The following is a 23,632-nucleotide window of genomic DNA, read 5'->3' on the forward strand; positions in this document are numbered from 1 at the left end:
ATACAGGTGTATACAGGTGTAGATATGAACAGGTGTATACAGGTGTATACAGGTGTAGATATGAACAGGTGTATACAGGTGTAGATATGAACAGGTGTAGATATGAACAGGTGATATGAACAGGTGTAGATATGAACAGGTGTATACAGGTGTAGATATGAACAGGTGTATACAGGTGTAGATATGAACAGGTGTATACAGGTGTAGATATGAACAGGTGTAGATATGAACAGGTGTAGATATGAACAGGTGTATACAGGTGTAGAGGTTGTGAACAGGTGTATACAGGTGTGTGTAGGTTGTGTCAACAGGTGCCTCTACAGGTGTGTGTAGGTTGTGTCTACAGGTGTCTCTACAGGTGTGTGTAGGTTGTGTCTACAGGTGTCTCTACAGGTGTGTGTAGGTTGTGTCTACAGGTGTCTCTACAGGTGTGTGTAGGTTGTGTCTACAGGTGTCTCTACAGGTGTGTGTAGGTTGTGTCTACAGGTGTCTCTACAGGTGTGTGTAGGTTGTGTCTACAGGTGTCTCTACAGGTGTGTGTAGGTTGTGTCTACAGGTGTCTCTACAGGTGTGTGTAGGTTGTGTCTATAGGTGTCTCTACAGGTGTGTGTAGGTTGTGTCTACAGGTGTCTCTACAGGTGTGTGTAGGTTGTGTCTACAGGTGTCTCTACAGGTGTGTGTAGGTTGTGTCTACAGGTGCCTCTACGGGTGTGTGTAGGTTGTGTCTACAGGTGCCTCTACAGGTGTGTGTAGGTTGTGTCTACAGGTGCCTCTACAGGTGTGTGTCGGTTGTGTCTACAGGTGTGTCTGCAGGTGTCCCAGGTCATGCTGGAGGTACAGGTACAGACAGGAAGGGTCACCAGGTCAGAGGGTAGAGGTCACTCCAACCTGATTATTTTCTCTCTCTCTCTCTCTCTCTGTGTTGAGGTGATCACCGTAGTTGAACACGACTGGTAGACAGTTCTGTGTTGAGGTGATCACCGACTGGTAGACAGTTCTGTGTTGAGGTGATCACCGGCTGGTAGACAGTTCTGTGTTGAGGTGATCACCGACTGGTAGACAGTTCTGTGTTGAGGTGATCACCGACTGGTAGACAGTTCTGTGTTGAGGTGATCACCGAGTAGTGATTTTCACGATTAGCAAAATGTGCAGCGTTGTTTTTTTCCCCATAGTTACTGGGGTGTGCGGTCCTGGTCACGATGTTAGTTTAGTTTCTGTGGTTACTCTGTGGTCCCTTCTGTTTGAGGGTGTCGATGAGGGACAGCACTCCTCTCTTCACACCGCCGCTGCCCAGGGAGGAGGAGCCACGGCCACAGGAGGGGAGGGGTCTCTGGGAGGGGGTGAGCCAACAGGCACTTCTGATACCTTAACTAGAGGAGAGGGAGATGGGTGGGGGAGAGAGAGAGAGAGAGAGAGAGAGAGAGAGAGAGAGAGAGAGAGAGAGAGAGAGAGAGAGAGAGAGAGAGAGAGAGAGAGAGAGAGAGAGAGAGAGAGAGAGACAGAGAGAGAGAGAGAGAGAGACAGAGAGAGAGACAGAGAGAGAGACAGAGAGAGAGACAGAGAGACAGAGAGAGAGACAGAGAGAGACAGAGAGAGACAGAGAGAGAGACAGAGAGAGAGACAGAGAGAGAGACAGAGAGAGAGAGAGAGAGAGAGAGACAGAGAGAGACAGAGAGAGACAGAGAGAGAGACAGAGAGAGAGACAGAGAGAGAGAGAGAGAGACAGAGAGAGAGACAGAGAGAGAGAGAGAGACAGAGAGACAGAGAGAGAGACAGAGACAGAGAGAGAGAGAGAGAGAGAGAGAGAGAGAGAGAGAGAGAGAGAGAGAGAGAGAGAGAGAGAGAGAGAGAGAGAGAGAGAGAGAGAGAGAGACAGACCCACCAGTACCATTACAGATCAGGAAGAACAGAGCAGCAGTACTCCGGACCTCCAGGAGGATTTGATTCAGTACATACAGTACATACAGTACATACAGTAGATACAGTACCTACAGTACATACAGTACATACAGTAGATACAGTACCTACAGTACATACAGTAGATACAGTAGATACAGACTGTACTCACCATGCATGAAGCCTGCATATAGATCTAGATATTATAGACTGTACTCACCATGCATGAAGCCTGCATATAGATCTAGATATTATAGACTGTGCTGACCATGCATGAAGCCTGCATATAGATCTAAATATTATAGACTGTGCTGACCATGCATGAAGCCTGCATATAGATCTAAATAGTATAGACTGTGCTGACCATGCATGAAGCCTGCATATAGATCTAGATAATATAGACTGTACTCACCATGCATGAAGCCTGCATATAGATCTAGATATTCTAGTGTACTCACCATGCATGAAGCCTGCATATAGATCTAGATATTATATACTGTACTCACCATGCATGAAGCCTGCATATAGATCTAGATATTATAGACTGTACTCACCATGCATGAAGCCTGCATATAGATCTAGATATTATAGACTGTACTCACCATGCATGAAGCCTGCATATAGATCTAGATATTATAGACTGTACTCACCATGCATGAAGCCTGCATATAGATCTAGATATTATAGACTGTACTCACCATGCATGAAGCCTGCATATAGATCTTGATATTATAGACTGTACTCACCATGCATGAAGCCTGCATATAGATCTAGATATTCTAGAGTGTACTCACCATGCATGAAGCCTGCATATAGATCTAGATATTATAGACTGTACTCACCATGCATGAAGCCTGCATATAGATCTAGATATTATAGACTGTACTCACCATGCATGAAGCCTGCATATAGATCTAGATATTCTAGAGTGTACTCACAATGCATGCAGCCTGTACATAGATCTAGGTATTCTAGAGTGTACTCACCATGCATGAAGCCTGCATATAGATCTAGATATTCTAGTGTACTCACAATGCATGAAGCCTGCATATAGATCTAGATATTCTAGAGTGTACTCACCATGCATGCAGCCTGCATATAGATCTAGATATTATAGAGTGTAATCACCATGCATGAAGCCTGCATATAGATCTAGATATTCTAGAGTGTACTCACCATGCATGAAGCCTGCATATAGATCTAGATATTATATACTGTACTCACCATGCATGAAGCCTGCATATAGATCTAGATATTATAGACTGTACTCACCATGCATGAAGCCTGCATATAGATCTAGATATTATAGACTGTACTCACCATGCATGAAGCCTGCATATAGATCTAGATATTATAGACTGTACTCACCATGCATGAAGCCTGCATATAGATCTAGATATTATAGACTGTACTCACCATGCATGAAGCCTGCATATAGATCTAGATATTATAGACTGTACTCACCATGCATGAAGCCTGCATATAGATCTAGATATTATAGACTGTACTCACCATGCATGAAGCCTGTATATAGATCTAGGTATTCTAGAGTGTACTCACCATGCATGCAGCCTGTACATAGATCTATATATTATAGAGTGTACTCACCATGCATGAAGCCTGCAGATGGATCTACATTTTCTAGAGTGTACGCACCATGCACGCAGCCTGTACGGCCTCAGAGAGCTGTCCAGCGTTGGGTTCACACCAGAACACGTGACACTCGTAGCGTCGTCCTCCTCCGTCCATGATGAAGGCAAAGCAGTGGATGTCCCTCCCTACCCCCATGAAGGACAGAAACCTCACCCTGCACTCTACCAACACCTCCTCCTCCACCTCCTCCTTCACCTCCTCCTCCACCTCCTCCTCCACCTCCTCCTCCTCCTCCTCCTCCTTCACCTCCTCCTGATGAAACGTCCTCAGAGGGAAAGAGAGAGACAGAGAGACAGAGAGACAGAGAGAGAGAGAGACAGAGAGACAGAGAGACAGAGAGAGAGTGAGACAGAGAGAGAGAGAGAGAGAGAGAGAGAGAGAGAGAGAGAGAGAGAGAGAGAGAGAGAGAGAGAGAGAGAGAGAGAGAGAGAGAGAGAGAGAGAGAGATAATGAGGGTAGAGGTGTATATAGTGTATATAGTGATGGTTGTTGATAATGAGGGTAGAGGTGTACATAGTGTATATAGTGTATATAGTGGTGGATGTTGATAATGAGGGTAGAGGTGTTTATAGTGTATATAGTGGTGGTTGTTGATAATGAGGGTAGAGGTGTATATAGTGGTGGTTGTTGATAATGAGGGTAGAGGTGTATATAGTGGTGGTTGTTGATAATGAGGGTAGAGGTGTATATAGTGTATATAGTGGTGGTTGTTGATAATGAGGGTAGAGGTGTATATAGTGTATATAGTGGTGGTTGTTGATAATGAGGGTAGAGGTGTATATAGTGGTGGTTGTTGATAATGAGGGTAGAGGTGTATATAGTGGTGGTTGTTGATAATGAGGGTAGAGGTGTATATAGTGTATATAGTGGTGGTTGTTGATAATGAGGGTAGAGGTGTATATAGTGTATATAGTGGTGGTTGTTGATAATGAGGGTAGAGGTGTATATAGTGGTGGTTGTTGATAATGAGGGTAGAGGTGTATATAGTGGTGGTTGTTGATAATGAGGGTAGAGGTGTATATAGTGTATATAGTGGTGGTTGTTTATAATGAGGGTAGAGGTGTATATAGTGGTGGTTGTTGATAATGAGGGTAGAGGTGTATATAGTGTATATAGTGGTGGTTGTTGATAATGAGGGTCGAGGTGTATATAGTGGTGGTTGTTGATAATGAGGGTAGAGGTGTATATAGTGGTGGTTGTTGATAATGAGGGTAGAGGTGTATATAGTGTATATAGTGGTGGTTGTTGATAATGAGGGTCGAGGTGTATATAGTGGTGGTTGTTTATAATGAGGGTAGAGGTGTATATAGTGTATATAGTGGTGGTTGTTGATAATGAGGGTAGAGGTGTATATAGTGGTGGTTGTTGATAATGAGGGTAGAGGTGTATATAGTGGTGGTTGTTGATAATGAGGGTAGAGGTGTATATAGTGGTGGTTGTTGATAATGAGGGTAGAGGTGTTTATAGTGGTGGTTGTTGATAATGAGGGTAGAGGTGTATATAGTGTATATAGTGGTGGTTGTTGATAATGAGGGTAGAGGTGTATATAGTGTATATAGTGGTGGTTGTTGATAATGAGGGTAGAGGTGTATATAGTGGTGGTTGTTTATAATGAGGGTAGAGGTGTATATAGTGTATATAGTGGTGGTTGTTGATAATGAGGGTAGAGGTGTATATAGTGTATATAGTGGTGGTTGTTGATAATGAGGGTAGAGGTGTATATAGTGGTTGTTGTTGATAATGAGGGTAGAGGTGTATATAGTGTATATAGTGGTGGTTGTTGATAATGAGGGTAGAGGTGTATATAGTGTATATAGTGGTGGTTGTTGATAATGAGGGTAGAGGTGTATATAGTGTATATAGTGTATATAGTGGTGGTTGTTTATAATGAGGGTAGAGGTGTATATAGTGTATATAGTGGTGGTTGTTGATAATGAGGGTAGAGGTGTATATAGTGTATATAGTGGTGGTTGTTGATAATGAGGGTAGAGGTGTATATAGTGGTGGTTGTTGATAATGAGGGTAGAGGTGTATATAGTGGTGGTTGTTGATAATGAGGGTAGAGGTGTATATAGTGTATATAGTGGTGGTTGCTGATAATGAGGGTAGAGGTGTATATAGTGGTGGTTGTTGATAATGAGGGTAGAGGTGTATATAGTGTATATAGTGGTGGTTGTTGATAATGAGGGTAGAGGTGTATATAGTGGTGGTTGTTGATAATGAGGGTAGAGGTGTATATAGTGGTGGTTGTTGATAATGAGGGTAGAGGTGTATATAGTGTATATAGTGGTGGTTGTTGATAATGAGGGTAGAGGTGTATATAGTGGTGGTTGTTGATAATGAGGGTAGAGGTGTATATAGTGTATATAGTGGTGGTTGTAGATAATAAGGGTAGAGGTGTATATAGTGGTGGTTGTTGATAATGAGGGTAGAGGTGTATATAGTGGTGGTTGCTGATAATGAGGGTAGAGGTGTATATAGTGGTGGTTGTTGATAATGAGGGTAGAGGTGTATATAGTGGTGGTTGCTGATAATGAGGGTAGAGGTGTATATAGTGGTGGTTGCTGATAATGAGGGTAGAGGTGTTTATAGTGTATATAGTGGTGGTTGTTGATAATGAGGGTAGAGGTGTTTATAGTGGTGGTTGTTGATAATGAGGGTAGAGGTGTATATAGTGTATATAGTGGTGGTTGTTGATAATGAGGGTAGAGGTGTATATAGTGTATATAGTGGTGGTTGTTGATAATGAGGGTAGAGGTGTATATAGTGTATATAGTGGTGGTTGTTGATAATGAGGGTAGAGGTGTATATAGTGGTGGTTGTTGATAATGAGGGTAGAGGTGTATATAGTGGTGGTTGTTGATAATGAGGGTAGAGGTGTATATAGTGTATATAGTGGTGGTTGTTGATAATGAGGGTAGAGGTGTATATAGTGGTGGTTGTTGATAATGAGGGTAGAGGTGTATATAGTGGTGGTTGTTGATAATGAGGGTAGAGGTGTATATAGTGTATATAGTGGTGGTTGTTGATAATGAGGGTAGAGGTGTATATAGTGTATATAGTGGTGGTTGTTGATAATGAGGGTAGAGGTGTATATAGTGTATATAGTGTATATAGTGGTGGTTGTTTATAATGAGGGTAGAGGTGTATATAGTGTATATAGTGGTGGTTGTTGATAATGAGGGTAGAGGTGTATATAGTGGTGGTTGTTGATAATGAGGGTAGAGGTGTATATAGTGGTGGTTGTTGATAATGAGGGTAGAGGTGTATATAGTGTATATAGTGGTGGTTGTTGATAATGAGGGTAGAGGTGTTTATAGTGGTGGTTGTTGATAATGAGGGTAGAGGTGTATATAGTGGTGGTTGTTGATAATGAGGGTAGAGGTGTATATAGTGGTGGTTGTTGATAATGAGGGTAGAGGTGTATATAGTGGTGGTTGTTGATAATGAGGGTAGAGGTGTATATAGTGTATATAGTGGTGGTTGTTGATAATGAGGGTAGAGGTGTATATAGTGTATATAGTGGTGGTTGTTGATAATGAGGGTAGAGGTGTATATAGTGTATATAGTGTATATAGTGGTGGTTGTTGATAATGAGGGTAGAGGTGTATATAGTGTATATAGTGTATATAGTGGTGGTTGTTTATAATGAGGGTAGAGGTGTTTATAGTGTATATAGTGGTGGTTGTTGATAATGAGGGTAGAGGTGTATATAGTGGTGGTTGTTGATAATGAGGGTAGAGGTGTATATAGTGTATATAGTGGTGGTTGTTGATAATGAGGGTAGAGGTGTATATAGTGGTGGTTGTTGATAATGAGGGTAGAGGTGTATATAGTGGTGGTTGTTGATAATGAGGGTAGAGGTGTATATAGTGTATATAGTGGTGGTTGTTGATAATGAGGGTAGAGGTGTATATAGTGGTGGTTGTTGATAATGAGGGTAGAGGTGTATATAGTGGTGGTTGTTGATAATGAGGGTAGAGGTGTATATAGCGGTGGTTGTTGATAATGAGGGTAGAGGTGTATATAGTGTATATAGTGGTGGTTGTTGATAATGAGGGTAGAGGTGTATATAGTGGTGGTTGTTGATAATGAGGGTAGAGGTGTATATAGTGGTGGTTGTTGATAATGAGGGTAGAGGTGTATATAGTGTATATAGTGGTGGTTGTTGATAATGAGGGTAGAGGTGTATATAGTGGTGGTTGTTGATAATGAGGGTAGAGGTGTATATAGTGTATATAGTGGTGGTTGTTGATAATGAGGGTAGAGGTGTATATAGTGTATATAGTGGTGGTTGTTGATAATGAGGGTAGAGGTGTATATAGTGTATATAGTGTATATAGTGGTGGTTGTTGATAATGAGGGTAGAGGTGTTTATAGTGTATGTTACCTGGTTGTTGCTGATAATGAGGGTAGCATCAGCCACGTTGAGGTTAACAGCTTTCCACTCCTCTCTACTGGAAGAACCAATCAGACTGTCTATTGCCCCGTTCAATATGTCCATACCTAGGGTCACAGGGCAGGGGTCAGGGGTTAGAGGTCAGGATCACTCACTAACTACCACAGTTAGAGTGCGTCCGTCCGTCCGTCCGTCCGTGTGTGTGATACTCTCTGTCTGTCTGTCTGTCTGTCTGTCTGTCTGTCTGTCTGTCTGTCTGTCTGTCTGTCTGTCTGTCTGTCTGTCTGTCTGTCTGTCTGTCTGTCTGTCTGTCTGTCTGTCTGTCTGTCTGTCTGTCTGTCTGTCTGTCTGTCTGTCTGTGTGTGTGTGTGTGTGTGTGTGTGTGTGTGTGTGTGTGTGTGTGTGTGTGTGTGTGTGTGTGTGTCTCACCTATAGGTCTGTCTACTGTCTTCATACCCAGATACAGCAGCTGGAACCTCTGGACCAACTCTGTCTTTGGAGTGGGGAACTCTGCTGAACACACACACACACACACACACACACACACACACACACACACACACACACACAGACAGACAGACAGACAGACAGACAGACAGACAGACAGACAGACAGACAGACAGACAGACAGACAGACAGACAGACAGACAGACAGACAGACAGACAGACAGACAGACAGACAGACAGAAATACTTATTTTCCACCATAATTTGCAAATAAATTCATTAAAATCCTACAATGTGATTTTCTGGATTTTTTCCCCTCATTTTGTCTGTCACAGTTGAAGTGTGCCTATGATGAAAATTACAGGCCTCTCTCATCTTTTTAAGTGGGAGAACTTGCACAATTGATGGCTGACTAAATACTTTTTTGCCCCAGTGTACATACAACAATCCTATTAAGTATGTGATACAGTATACAGTATATGTGATACAGTATATGTGATACAGTATACAGTATATGTGATATAGTATATGTGTTACAGTACACAGTATATGTGATACAGTATATGTGATACAGTATACAGTGTATGTGATACAGTATACAGTATATGTGATACAGTATACAGTATATGTGATACAGTATATGTGATATAGTATACAGTATATGTGAGACAGTTTATGTGATACAGTATATGTGATACAGTTTATGTGATACAGTTTATGTGATACAGTATATGTGATACAGTATATGTGAGACAGTTTATGTAATACAGTATATGTGATACAGCATATGTGATACAGCATATGTGATACAGTATATGTGATACAGCATATGTGATACAGCATATGTGATACAGTATATGTGATACAGTATATGTGATACAGTATACAGTATATGTGATACAGTATATGTGATACAGTATATGTGATACAGTATAAGTGAGACAGTATATGTGATACAGTATACAGTATATGTGTTACAGTATACAGTATATGTGATACAGTATATGTGATACAGTTTATGTTATACAGTATATGTGATACAGTATACAGTATATGTGATACAGTATATGTGATACAGTATATGTGATACAGTATACAGTATATGTGAGACAGTTTATGTGATACAGTATATGTGATACAGTATATGTGTTACAGTATACAGTATATGTGATACAGTATATGTGATGCCGTATATGTGATACAGTATACAGTATATGTGATACAGTATATGTGATACAGTATATGTGATACAGTATACAGTATATGTGAGACAGTTTATGTGATACAGTATATGTGATACAGTTTATGTGATACAGCATATGTGATACAGTATATGTGATACAGTATATGTGATACAGTATACAGTATATGTGAGACAGTTTATGTGATACAGTATATGTGATACAGTTTATGTGATACAGCATATGTGATACAGTATATGTGATACAGTATATGTGATACAGTATATGTGATACAGTATATGTGTTACAGTATACAGTATATGTGATACAGTATACAGTATATGTGATACAGTATATGTGATACAGTATACAGTATATGTGATACAGTATATGTGATACAGTATACAGTATATATGATACAGTATATGTGATACAGTATATGTGATACAGTATATGTGATACAGTATAAGTGAGACAGTATATGTGATACAGTATACAGTATGTGTTACAGTATACAGTATATGTGATACAGTATATGTGATACAGTTTATGTGATACAGTATATGTGTTACAGTATACAGTATATGTGATACAGTATATGTGTTACAGTATACAGTATATGTGATACAGTTTATGTGATACAGTATATGTGTTACAGTATGCAGTATATGTGATACAGTATATGTGATACAGTATATGTGATACAGTATATGTGATACAGTATATGTGTTACAGTATATGTGATACAGTATACAGTATATGTGATACAGTATATGTGTTACAGTATATAGTATATGTGATACAGTATATGTGATACAGTATATGTGATACAATTTATGTGATACAGTATATGTGTTACAGTATATGTGATACAGTATACAGTATATGTGATACAGTATATGTGATACAGTATACAGTATATGTGATACAGTATATGTGTTACAGTATACAGTATATGTGATACAGTATATGTGTTACAGTATACAGTATATGTGATACAGTATACAGTATATGTGATACAGTATATGTGATACAGTATATGTGTTACAGTATACAGTATATGTGATACAGTTTATGTGATACAGTATATGTGTTACAGTATACAGTATATGTGATACAGTATATGTGATACAGTATATGTGATGCAGTATATGTGATACAGTATATGTGATACAGTATAAGTGTTACAGTATACAGTATATGTGATACAGTATATGTGATACAGTATATGTGATACAGTATATGTGTTACAGTATACAGTATATGTGATACAGTATATGTGAGACCGTATATGTGTTACAGTATACAGTATATGTGATACAGTATATGTGATACAGTATACAGTATATGTGATACAGTATATGTGATACAGTATACCGTATATGTGATACAGTATATGTGAGACAGTATATGTAATACAGTATACAGTATATGTGATACAGTATATGTGTTACAGTATACAGTATATGTGATACAGTATATGTGATACAGTATACAGTATATGTGATACAGTATATGTGATACAGTATATGTGTTACAGTATACAGTATATGTGATACAGTATATGTGATACAGTATATGTGTTACAGTATACAGTATATGTGATACAGTATATGTGTTACAGTATACAGTATATGTGATACAGTATATGTGATACAGTATATGTGATACAGTATATGTGTTACAGTATACAGTATATGTGATACAGTATATGTGAGACCGTATATGTGTTACAGTATACAGTATATGTGATACAGTATATGTGATACAGTATACAGTATATGTGATACAGTATATGTGATACAGTATACAGTATATGTGATACAGTATATGTGAGACAGTATATGTAATACAGTATACAGTATATGTGATACAGTATATGTTATACAGTATACAGTATATGTGATACAGTATATGTGTTACAGTATACAGTATATGTGATACAGTATATGTGATACAGTATACAGTATATGTGATACAGTATATGTGATACAGTATATGTGTTACAGTATACAGTATATGTGATACAGTATATGTGATACAGTATATGTGTTACAGTATACAGTATATGTGATACAGTATACAGTATATGTGATACAGTATATGTGATACAGTATATGTGTTACAGTATACAGTATATGTGATACAGTATATGTGATACAGTATGCAGTATATGTGATACAGTATATGTGATACAGTATACAGTATATGTGTTACAGTATATGTGATACAGTATGCAGTATACGTGAGACAGTATATGTGATACAGTATATGTGATACAGTATACAGTATATGTGAGACAGTATATGTGTTACAGTATACAGTATATGTGATACAGTATACAGTATATGTGATACAGTATATGTGATACAGTATATGTGATACAGTATATGTGTTACAGTATACAGTATATGTGATACAGTATATGTGAGACCGTATATGTGTTACAGTATACAGTATATGTGATACAGTATATGTGATACAGTATACAGTATATGTGATACAGTATATGTGATACAGTATACCGTATATGTGATACAGTATATGTGAGACAGTATATGTAATACAGTATACAGTATATGTGATACAGTATATGTGTTACAGTATACAGTATATGTGATACAGTATATGTGATACAGTATACAGTATATGTGATACAGTATATGTGATACAGTATATGTGTTACAGTATACAGTATATGTGATACAGTATATGTGATACAGTATATGTGTTACAGTATACAGTATATGTGATACAGTATATGTGTTACAGTATACAGTATATGTGATACAGTATATGTGATACAGTATATGTGATACAGTATATGTGTTACAGTATACAGTATATGTGATACAGTATATGTGAGACCGTATATGTGTTACAGTATACAGTATATGTGATACAGTATACAGTATATGTGATACAGTATATGTGATACAGTATACAGTATATGTGATACAGTATATGTGAGACAGTATATGTAATACAGTATACAGTATATGTGATACAGTATATGTTATACAGTATACAGTATATGTGATACAGTATATGTGTTACAGTATACAGTATATGTGATACAGTATATGTGATACAGTATACAGTATATGTGATACAGTATATGTGATACAGTATATGTGTTACAGTATACAGTATATGTGATACAGTATATGTGTTACAGTATACAGTATATGTGATACAGTATACAGTATATGTGATACAGTATATGTGATACAGTATATGTGTTACAGTATACAGTATATGTGATACAGTATATGTGATACAGTATGCAGTATATGTGATACAGTATATGTGATACAGTATACAGTATATGTGTTACAGTATATGTGATACAGTATGCAGTATACGTGAGACAGTATATGTGATACAGTATATGTGATACAGTATACAGTATATGTGAGACAGTATATGTGTTACAGTATACAGTATATGTGATACAGTATACAGTATATGTGATACAGTATATGTGATACAGTATATGTGTTACAGTATACAGTATATGTGATACAGTATATGTGATACAGTATGCAGTATATGTGATACAGTATATGTGATACAGTATACAGTATATGTGTTACAGTATATGTGATACAGTATGCAGTATACGTGAGACAGTATATGTGATACAGTATACAGTATATGTGTTACAGTATATGTTATACAGTATATGTGATACAGTATACAGTATATGTGAGACAGTATATGTGATACAGTATACAGTATATGTGATACAGTATGTGTCAAATCAAATCAAATTTTATTTGTCACATACACATGGTTAGCAGATGTTAATGCGAGTGTAGCGAAATGCTTGTGCTTCTAGTTCCGACAATGCAGTGATAACCAACAAGTAATCTAACTAACAATTCCAAAACTACAGTCTTATACACAGTGTAAGGGGATAAGGAACATGTACATAAGGATATATGAATGAGTGATGGTACAGAGCAGCATACAGTAGATGGTATCGAGTACAGTATATACATATGAGATGAGTGTGTAGACAAAGTAAACAAAGTGGCATAGTTAAAGTGGCTAGTGATACATGTGTTACATAAGGATGCAGTCGATGTGAGACAGTATATGTGATACAGTATGCAGTATATGTGATACAGTATACAGTATATGTGTTACAGTATATGTGATACAGTATACAGTATATGTGATACAGTATACAGTATATGTGATACAGTATACAGTATATGTGTTACAGTATATGTGATACAGTATACAGTATATGTGATACAGTATATGTGATACAGTATACAGTATATGTGATACAGTATATGTGATTCAGTATATGTTATACAGTATATGTGATACAGTATATGTGATACAGTATACAGTATATGTGATCCAGTATATGTGATACAGTATATGTGAGACAGTATATGTGATACAGTATACAGTATGTGTGATACAGTATATGTGATACAGTATACAGTATATGTGATACAGAATACAGTATATGTGATACAAAATATGTGATACAGTATATGTCATACAGTATACAGTATATGTGATACAAAATATGTGATACAGTATATGTGATACAGTATACAGTATATGTGATACAGTATACAGTATATGTGATACAGTATATGTGATACAGTATATGTGATGCAGTATATGTGATGCAGTATATGTGATACAATATACAGTATATGTGATACAGTATACAGTATATGTGATACAGTATATGTGATACACTATACAGTATATGTGATACACTATACAGTATATGTGATACACTATACAGTATATGTGACACAGTATATGTGATGCAGTATATGTGATACAATATACAGTAGATGTGATGCAGTATATGTGATAAATGTAAATGTAAATGTATACTGTAAGTCATTTAGCAGACGCTCTTATCCAGAGCGACTTACAAATTGGTGCATTCACCTTATGACATCCAGTGGGACAGTCACTTAACAATAGTGCATCTAAAACTTAGGGGGGGTGGGGTGAGAGGGATTACTTAACCTATCCTAGGTATTCCTTAAAGAGGTGGGGTTTCAGGTGTCTCCGGAAGGTGGTGATTGACTCCGCTGTCCTGGCGTCGTGAGGGAGTTTGTTCCACCATTGGGGGCCAGGGCAGCGAACAGTTTTGACTGGGCTGAGCGGGAGCTGTACTTCCTCAGTGGTAGGGAGGCGAGCAGGCCAGAGGTGGATGAACGCAGTGCCCTTGTTTGGGTGTAGGGCCTGATCAGAGCCTGGAGGTACTGAGGTGCCGTTCCCCTCACAGCTCCGTAGGCAAGCACCATGGTCTTGTAGCGGATGCGAGCTTCAACTGGAAGCCAGTGGAGAGAACGGAGGAGCGGGGTGACGTGAGAGAACTTGGGAAGGTTGAACACCAGACGGGCTGCGGCGTTCTGGATGAGTTGAAGGGGTTTAATGGCACAGGCAGGGAGCCCAGCCAACAGCGAGTTGCAGTAATCCAGACGGGAGATGACAAGTGCCTGGATTAGGACCTGCGCCGCTTCCTGTGTGAGGCAGGGTCGTACTCTGCGGATGTTGTAGAGCATGAACCTACAGGAACGGGCCACCGCCTTGATGTTAGTTGAGAACGACAGGGTGTTGTCCAGGATCACGCCAAGGTTCTTGGCGCTCTGGGAGGAGGACACAATGGAGTTGTCAACCGTGATGGCGAGATCATGGAACGGGCAGTCCTTCCCCGGGAGGAAGAGCAGCTCCGTCTTGCCGAGGTTCAGCTTGAGGTGGTGATCCGTCATCCACACTGATATGTCTGCCAGACATGCAGAGATGCGATTCGCCACCTGGTCATCAGAAGGGGGAAAGGAGAAGATTAATTGTGTGTCGTCTGCATAGCAATGATAAGAGAGACCATGTGAGGTTATGACAGAGCCAAGTGACTTGGTGTATAGCGAGAATAGGAGAGGGCCAAGAACAGAGCCCTGGGGGACACCAGTGGTGAGAGCGCGTGGTGAGGAGACAGATTCTCGCCACGCCACCTGGTAGGAGCGACCTGTCAGGTAGGACGCAATCCAAGCGTGGGCCGCGCCGGAGATGCCCAACTCGGAGAGGGTGGAGAGGAGGATCTGATGGTTCACAGTATCGAAGGCAGCCGATAGATCTAGAAGGATGAGAGCAGAGGAGAGAGAGTTAGCTTTAGCAGTGCGGAGCGCCTCCGTGATACAGAGGAGAGCAGTCTCAGTTGAATGACTAGTCTTGAAACCTGACTGATTTGGATCAAGAAGGTCATTCAGAGAGAGATAGCGGGAGAGCTGGCCAAGGACGGCACGTTCAAGAGTTTTGGAGAGAAAAGAAAGAAGGGATACTGGTCTGTAATTGTTGACATCGGAGGGATCGAGTGTAGGTTTTTTCAGAAGGGGTGCAACTCTCGCTCTCTTGAAGACGGAAGGGACGTAGCCAACGGTCAGGGATGAGTTGATGAGCGAGGTGAGGTAAGGGAGAAGGTCTCCGGAAATGGTCTGGAGAAGAGAGGAGGGGATAGGGTCAAGCGGGCAGGTTGTTGGGCGGCCGGCCGTCACAAGACGCGAGATTTCATCTGGAGAGAGGGGAGAAAGAGGTCAGAGCACAGGGTAGGGCAGTGTGAGCAGAACCAGCGGTGTCGTTTGACTTAGCAAACGAGGATCGGATGTCGTCGACCTTCTTTTCAAAATGGTTGACGAAGTCATCTGCAGAGAGGGAGGAGGGGGAGGGGGCGGAGGATTCAGGAGGGAGGAGAAGGTGGCAAAGAGCTTCCTAGGGTTAGAGGCAGATGCTTGGAATTTAGCGTGGTAGAAAGTGGCTTTAGCAGCAGAGACAGAGGAGGAAAATGTAGAGAGGAGGGAGTGAAAGGATGCCAGGTCCGCAGGGAGGCGAGTTTTCCTCCATTTCCGCTCGGCTGCCCGGAGCCCTGTTCTGTGAGCTCGCAATGAGTCATCGAGCCACGGAGCGGGAGGGGAGGACCGAGCCGGCCTGGAGGATAGGGGACATAGAGAGTCAAGGGATGCAGAGAGGGAGGAGAGGAGGGTTGAGGAGGCAGAATCAGGAGATAGGTGGGAGAAGGTTTGAGCGGAGGGAAGAGATGATAGGATGGAAGAGGAGAGAGTAGCGGGGGAGAGAGAGCGAAGGTTGGGACGGCGCGATACCATCCGAGTAGGGGCAGTGTGGGAGGTGTTGGATGAGAGCGAGAGGGAAAAGGATACAAGGCAGTGGTCGGAGACTTGGAGGGGAGTTGCAATGAGGTTAGTGGAAGAACAGCATCTAGTAAAGATGAGGTCGAGCGTATTGCCTGCCTTGTGAGTAGGGGGGAAGGTGAGAGGGTGAGGTCAAAGAGGAGAGGAGTGGAAAGAAGGAGGCAGAGAGGAAAGAGTCAAAGGTAGACGTGGGGAGGTTAAAGTCGCCCAGAACTGTGAGAGGTGAGCCGTCCTCAGGAAAGGAGCTTATCAAGGCATCAAGCTCATTGATGAACTCTCCGAGGGAACCTGGAGGGCGATAAATGATAAGGATGTTAAGCTTGAAAGGGCTAGTAACTGTGACAGCATGGAATTCAAAGGAGGCGATAGACAGATGGGTAAGGGGAGAAAGAGAGAATGACCACTTGGGAGAGATGAGGATCCCGGTGCCACCACCCCGCTGACCAGACGCTCTCGGGGTGTGCGAGAACACGTGGGCGGACGAAGAGAGAGCAGTAGGAGTAGCAGTGTTGTCTGTGGTGATCCATGTTTCCGTCAGTGCCAAGAAGTCGAGGGACTGGAGGGAGGCATAGGCTGAGATGAACTCTGCCTTGTTGACCGCAGATTGGCAGTTCCAGAGGCTACCGGAGACCTGGAACTCCACGTGGGTCGTGCGCGCTGGGACCACCAGAGTAGGGTGGCCGCGGCCACGCGGTGAGGAGCGTTTGTATGGTCTGTGCAGAGAGGAGAGAACAGGGATAAACAGACACATAGTTGACAGGCTACAGAAGAGGCTACGCTAATGCAAAGGAGATTGGAATGACAAGTGGACTACACGTCTCGAATGTTCAGAAAGTTAAGCTACGTAGCAAGAATCTTATTGACTAAAATGATTAAAATGATACAGTACTGCTGAAGTAGGCCAGCTGGCAGTGGGTGCGTTGTTGACACTACACTAATCAAGTCGTTCCGTTGAGTGTAATAGTTTCTGCAGTGTTGCTATTCGGGGCTAGCAGGCTAGCTAGCAGTGTTGTTTACGTTACGTTGCGTTAAAAGAACGACAATAGATGGCTAGCGAACCTAGAAAATCGCTCTAGACTACACAATTATCTTTGATACAAAGACGGCTATGTAGCTAGCTAAGTAGCTAGCTACGATCAAACAAATCAAACCGTTGTACTGTAATGAAATGAAGTGAAAATGTGATACAACCTGTGAATGCGACCGGGTAGTTGAGTTCTATACAGAAGACGTTGGCTAGCGTTGGCTAGCTGTTGGCTAGCTAGCAGAGTCACCTACGTTAAGGACGACAAATAGCTGGCTAGCTAACCTCGGTAAATTAAGATAATCACTCTAAGACTACACACTCTAAACCTAAACAACACAATTATCTTGGATACGATGATACGAAGACAGCAAAGACAGCTATGTAGCTAGCTAACACTAAACTAATCAAGTCGTTCAGTTGAGTGTAATAGTTTTCCCAGTGCAGCTAATCAGTGGACGTTAGCTAGCTGGCTAGTGAAGACTACGTTAGGACGGCGAAATACGATAATTACGCAATTATCTTTGATACAAAGACGGCTATGTAGCTAGCTGAGAGGAAATGTGATATGTGATACAGTATATGTGATACAGTATACAGTATATGTGATACAGTATATGTGATTCAGTATATGTTATACAGTATACAGTATATGTGATACAGTATATGTGATGCCGTATATGTGATACAGTATACAGTATATGTGATACAGTATATGTGATGCAGTATATGTGATACAGTATATGTGCTACAGTATACAGTGTATTTGATACAGTATATGTGATACCGTATCCTGTATATGTGATACAGTATACAGTATATGTGATACAGTATATGTGATGCAGTATATGTGATACAGTATATGTGATACAGTATACAGTATATGTGATACAGTATATGTGATTCAGTATATGTTATACAGTATATGTGATACAGTATATGTGATACAGTATACAGTATATGTGGTACAGTATATGTGATACACTATATGTGATACAGTATACAGTATATGTGATACAGTATCCAGTATATGTGGTACAGTATATGTGATACACTATATGTGATACAATATACAGTATATGTGATACACTATACAGTATATGTGATACAGTATACACTATATGTGATACAGTATACACTATATGTGATACAGTATATGTGATACACTATACAGTATATGTGATACAGTATGCAGTATATGTGATACAGTATAAAGCAGAGTAGAGTAGTGCAGAGTAGAGTAGATTACAGTACAGTAGAGCAGAGTACAGCAGAGTACAGTAGAGTACAGTAGAGTAGATTACAGTACAGTAGAGTACAGTAGAGTACAGTAGAGCAGAGTAGAGTAGATTACAGTACAGTAGAGCAGAGTAGAGTAGATTACAGTACAGTAGAGCAGAGTAGAGTAGAGCAGAGTAGAGCAGAGTAGAGTAGATTACAGTACAGTAGAGTAGATTACAGTAGAGCAGAGTAGAGTAGATTACAGTACAGTAGAGCAGAGTACAGTAGAGTACAGTAGAGTAGATTACAGTACAGTAGAGCAGAGTACAGTAGAGTACAGTAGAGCAGAGTAGAGCAGAGTACAGTAGAGTACAGTAGAGCAGAGTAGAGTAGATTACAGTACAGTAGAGTACAGTAGAGCAGAGTAGAGCAGAGTAGAGTAGATTACAGTACAGTAGAGCAGAGTAGAGTAGATTACAGTAGAGCAGAGTAGAGTAGATTACAGTAGAGACGAGTTAGGTAGATTACAGTAGAGCAGAGTAGAGTAGATTACAGTAGAGCAGAGTAGAGTAGATTACAGTAGAGTAGAGTACAGTAGAGCCGAGTAGAATAGATTACAGTAGAGCAGAGTAGAGTAGAGTAGATTACAGTAGAGCAGAGTAGAGTAGATTACAGTAGAGCAGAGTAGAGTAGATTACAGTAGAGCAGAGTAGAGTAGATTACAGTAGAGCAGAGTAGAGTACTGTAGAGCCGAGTTAGGTAGATTACAGTAGAGCCGAGTAGAGTAGATTACAGTAGAGCAGAGTAGAGTAGATTAGAGTAGAGCAGTGTAGAGTAGATTACAGTAGAGCAGTATAGAGTAGATTACATTAGAGCAGAGTAGAGTAGATTACAGTAGAGCAGAGTAGAGTAGATTACAGTAGAGCAGAGTAGATTACAGTAGAGTAGATTACAGTAGAGCAAAGTAGATTACAGTAGAGCAGAGTAGATTCCAGTAGAGTAGATTAAAGTAGAGTACAGTACAGTATAGCAGAGTAGAGCAGAGTAGAGTAGATTACAGTAGAGTAGATTACAGTAGAGCAGAGTAGATTCCAGTAGAGCAGAGTAGATTACAGTAGAGTAGATTACAGTAGAGTAGATTACAGTAGAGTAGATTCCAGTAGAGCAGAGTAGATTACAGTAGAGTAGATTACAGTAGAGCAAAGTAGATTACAGTAGAGCAGAGTAGATTCCAGTAGAGTAGATTAAAGTAGAGTACAGTACAGTATAGCAGAGTAGAGCAGAGTAGAGTAGATTACAGTAGAGTAGATTACAGTAGAGCAGAGTAGATTCCAGTAGAGCAGAGTAGATTACAGTAGAGTAGATTACAGTAGAGTAGATTACAGTAGAGTAGATTACAGTAGAGTAGATTCCAGTAGAGCAGAGTAGATTACAGTAGAGCAGAGTAGAGTAGAGTAGATAACAGTAGAGTAGAGTAGATTACAGTAGAGTAGATTACAGTAGAGTAGTGTAGATTACAGTAGAGTAGAGTAGATTACAGTAGAGCAGAGTAGATTACAGTAGAGTAGAGTAGATTACAGTAGAGCAGATTACAGTAGAGTAGTGTAGATTACAGTAGAGTCGAGTAGATTACAGTAGAGTAGAGTAGATTACAGTAGAGTAGAGTAGATTACAGTAGAGCAGAGTAGATTATAGTAGATTACAGTAGAGTAGATTACAGTAGAGTAGTGTAGATTACAGTAGAGTAGATTATAGTATAGCAGAGTAGGTTACAGTAGTGTAGATTACAGTAGAACAGAGTAGATTACAGTAGAGCAGAGTACAGTAGAGTAGAGTACCTTGTAGCGGGAGGTCTAGTCCTGACTGCATTCTGTCGTGTAGAGACACGCCCCTGACAACGCCCCTGATAACGCTTTAGCATGCTTACGCTCCGACATGATCTACAAATGAGAGGAGAGGAGAGGAGAGGAGAGGAGAGAGAGAGAGAGAGGAGAGAGAGCAGAGAGGAGGAGGGAGAGGAGAAGAGATGAGCAGAGAGGAGGAGAGAAGGAGTAAATTAGTTAGAATAACCCAACAGAAAATGTCTCCCTTGAAAGAGTGTTAAACTGTCTCGCCAAATCACCTGGGGAGTGACAGTCCCCTCCCCTCTAAGTCTACTCTACTCTGCACACACAGCTAACCAGGTCAGCCTCTCTCTTCTCCCTCTAGCTCTCTCCCTCTAGCTCTCTCTCTCTCCGTCTCTCTCTCTCTCTCTCTCTCTCTCTCTCTCTCTCTCTCTCTATCTCCCCGTCTCTCCCTCTCTCTCCATCTCTCCGTCTCTCCCTCTCCATCTCTCTCTCTCTCTCTGTCTCTCTCTCTCTCTCTCCCCGTCTCTCCCTCTCTCTCCATCTCTCCGTCTCTCCCTCTCCATCTCTCTCTCTCTCTCTCTCTCTCTCTCTCTCTCTCTCTCTCTCTCTCTGTCTCTCCCTCTCCCTCTCTCTAAAATATATTCCTCTCTGCAACACACCAATAAATGATGGATAAACTTAGGTTTTGCCACTCTCCTCTGCATTGCTCTCTCCCTCTTTCTCTCTCATCCCCCTCTCCATCCCTCTTTCTCTCTCATCCCCCTCTTGCTCTGACACTAGACAGGGACTAGGACACTAGACAGGGACTAGGACACTAGACAGGGACTAGGACACTAGACAGGGACCAGGACACTAGACAGGAACCAGGACACTAGACAGGGACCAGGACACTAGACAGGGACCAGGACACTAGACAGGGACCAGGACACTAGACAGGGACCAGGACACTAGACAGGGACCAGGACACTAGACAGGGACTAGGACACTAGACAGGGACTAGGACACTAGACAGGGACTATGATACTAGACAGGGACCAGGACACTAGACAGGAACTAGGACACTAGACAGGGACCAGGACACTAGACAGGAACTAGGACACTAGACAGGGACCAGGACACTAGACAGGGACTAGGACACTAGACAGGCACTAGGACACTAGACAGGGACTAGGACACTAGACAGGCACTAGGACACTAGACAGGGACCAGGACACTAGACAGGGACCAGGACACTAGACAGGGACCAGGACACTAGACAGGAACTAGGACACAAGACAGGGACTAGGACACTAGACTGGGACCAGGACACTAGACAGGGACTAGGACACTAGACAGGGACCAGGACACTAGACAGGGACCAGGACACTAGACAGGGACTATGATACTAGACAGGGACCAGGACACTAGACAGGAACCAGGACACTAGACAGGGACCAGGACACTAGACAGGAACTAGGACACTAGACAGGGACTAGGACACTAGACAGGTATGAGGACACTAGACAGGGACCAGGACAATAAACAGGAACTAGGACAATAAACAGGGACTAGGACACTAGACAGGGACCAGGACACTAGACAGGAACTAGGACACTAGACAGGGACTAGGACACTAGTCAGGGACTAGGACACTAGACAGGAACTAGGACACTAGACAGGGATGAAGACACTAGACAGGGACCAGGACACTAGACAGGGACCAGGACACTAGACAGGAACTAGGACACTAGACAGGGACCAGGACACTAGACAGGAACTTGGACACTAGACAGGGACTAGGACACTAGACAGGAACTAGGACACTAGACAGGAACTAGGACACTAGACAGGAACCAGGACACTAGACAGGGATGAGGACACTAGACAGGGATGAGGACACTAGACAGGAACTAGGACACTAGACAGGGACCAGGACACTAGACAGGAACTAGGACACTAGACAGGAACTAGGACACTAGACAGGGATGAGGACACTAGACAGGGACCAGGACACTAGACAGGGACTAGGACACTAGACAGGGACCAGGACACTAGACAGGAACTAGGACACTAGTCAGGGACACTAGACAGGGACTAGGACACTAGACAGGGACTAGGACACTAGACAGGAACTAGGACACTAGACAGGAACTAGGACACTAGACAGGAACTAGGACACTAGACAGGAACTAGGACACTAGACAGGGACCAGGACACTAGACAGGGACCAGGACACTAGACAGGGACTAGGACACTAGACAGGGACTAGGACACTAGACAGGGACTAGGACACTAGACAGGGACACTAGACAGGGACTAGGACACTAGACAGGGACTAGGACACTAGACAGGGACCAGGACACTAGACAGGAACTAGGACACTAGACAGGGACTAGGACACTAGACAGGGAGTAGGACACTAGACAGGGACCAGGACACTAGACAGGAACTAGGACACTAGACAGGGACACTAGACAGGGACTAGGACACTAGACAGGGACACTGGACAGGGACACTAGACAGGAACTAGGACACTAGACAGGGACTAGGACACTAGACAGGGACCAGGACACTAGACAGGGATGAGGACACTAGACAGGGACTAGGACACTAGACAGGGACTAGGACACTAGACAGGGACTAGGACACTAGACAGGGACCAGGACACTAGACAGGGATGAGGACACTAGACAGGGACTAGGACACTAGACAGGGACTAGGACACTAGACAGGGACTAGGACACTAGACAGGGACCAGGACACTAGACAGGGACAGGGACTAGGACACTAGACAGG

General features: G+C 41.6%; 1 pseudogene; it reads right to left on the bottom strand.

Moving 5' to 3' along the window:
• Nucleotides 1–612: 612 nt before the first annotated feature.
• The window catches only part of LOC124018076, a 47,778-nt pseudogene continuing 24,758 nt past the window's right edge, over nucleotides 613–23,632 (bottom strand).

Source organism: Oncorhynchus gorbuscha, unplaced genomic scaffold (assembly GCF_021184085.1).
Source record: "Oncorhynchus gorbuscha isolate QuinsamMale2020 ecotype Even-year unplaced genomic scaffold, OgorEven_v1.0 Un_scaffold_387, whole genome shotgun sequence".
NCBI lineage: Eukaryota > Metazoa > Chordata > Actinopteri > Salmoniformes > Salmonidae > Oncorhynchus > Oncorhynchus gorbuscha.